The sequence below is a fragment of the Mustela nivalis genome, assembly GCF_964662115.1.
Source record: "Mustela nivalis genome assembly, contig: HAP1_SCAFFOLD_131, whole genome shotgun sequence".
Classification (NCBI taxonomy): domain Eukaryota; kingdom Metazoa; phylum Chordata; class Mammalia; order Carnivora; family Mustelidae; genus Mustela; species Mustela nivalis.
This window is the reverse complement of record NW_028136488.1, coordinates 347,787-349,096: the sequence shown is the minus strand read 5'-3', so window position 1 is coordinate 349,096 and position 1,310 is coordinate 347,787.

Genomic DNA, 1,310 nt, shown 5'->3' with positions numbered 1-1,310 from the left:
CTCTTCCTAACCTTGGTTTTCAGATATCTGAACCTAGACATTATATCAATTCTCCACACAGCTGGGTATCGCAAGCACAAAACAGAACTCCTCCTTCCCCATGGCTGTAAAGCTTGCTCTTGGCATGGAGTCACAACTTCTGGGTGGGAGAAACATTCATGGCCCCTGATGCCACGCCAAAACTTGAGTGCTGCTTGGGCACAAATTCACACTGTGACCCTCAGCATGAGCCCCATGTCAAAAAAAGCCTGTCAGGGCCTGGACCAAGAGCCCGCATATGGGGCTTGCCAAGCCCCTATGCACCCAATCCTCACCAGGGTTTGAGTTTTCCAGTCGTCCCGCCCGTACCTGGGGCTCTGCTCTGGAATCTTTTTCATGGAGAGACACATGAGCCAGACAACACGACCCCACCCTTCCCACATAATGAGCCCAAACTCTTGGGAGCTAGGACAAATCCCCAGAGAGGGATACTCGTCCACAGTCCCTGAGGCCACCCCTCCAATCCACGGCTATCCGGGACACAACATCCAGAGACAAAAGCCTGAAGGAACGCCTCCCACTCGCCCTTGTTTCAGAGGCCCAGGAGCTTCCTTTCGGGCTGTACATCCGGCCTGCCATACCCTAGGCGCGACTCATAAGCTGAGTTTGTGTTTTCAGACTTCTGTGCTCACAGCCTGGACCCACACAACCTCCAGGGTAGGGCCTCTGGAGCCACAGCGAAAGATTGTGCCTGCCCTCTCCAAGGAAAGCGTGCCCAATCCATTGACCACAACCCTACAGGTTAGGGAAAAGCTCCAAGGCCCCTGAGGCCATCAATATTGTAGGCCACCCTGGACTAAGAGGGGCTCTCTGACACCAGCGGAGCAACTATCTCCACTTAGACTCTCCGACAGTGTCCCCAGAGACAGAAGGTTGAAATGGACAGGCCCCCAGGCCCTAATCTGAACCTTAGCTTTGGTTTCCATGTGTCCATACTCAGAGGACTTTTTTCGTAGACCAGCACACAGGGCTTTTCTGAGGCACCAATCCAATCCTCTCTCGTCTCCACATGGGGAGTTTTCTTGCTGGGGATGTATCAAACCCTTCAGGTAGGAGAGTTCCGCAGGGCCACGGAACAACCAGCACATTCCAAGGTCTCCATGGACCCAAGCGCACATTATGACGCATCATCAGGAGAGGCCATTTCAACTCAGCCCCCTGGGTAGCGTGCCCCAGAGGCAGCAGATCAAACATATCTTGTCGCTAATGGCCAATGGGAATGCGAGGCATGCTGTACAGGGATCCATCCTTCAAACCCTGCTCTCCAGTCC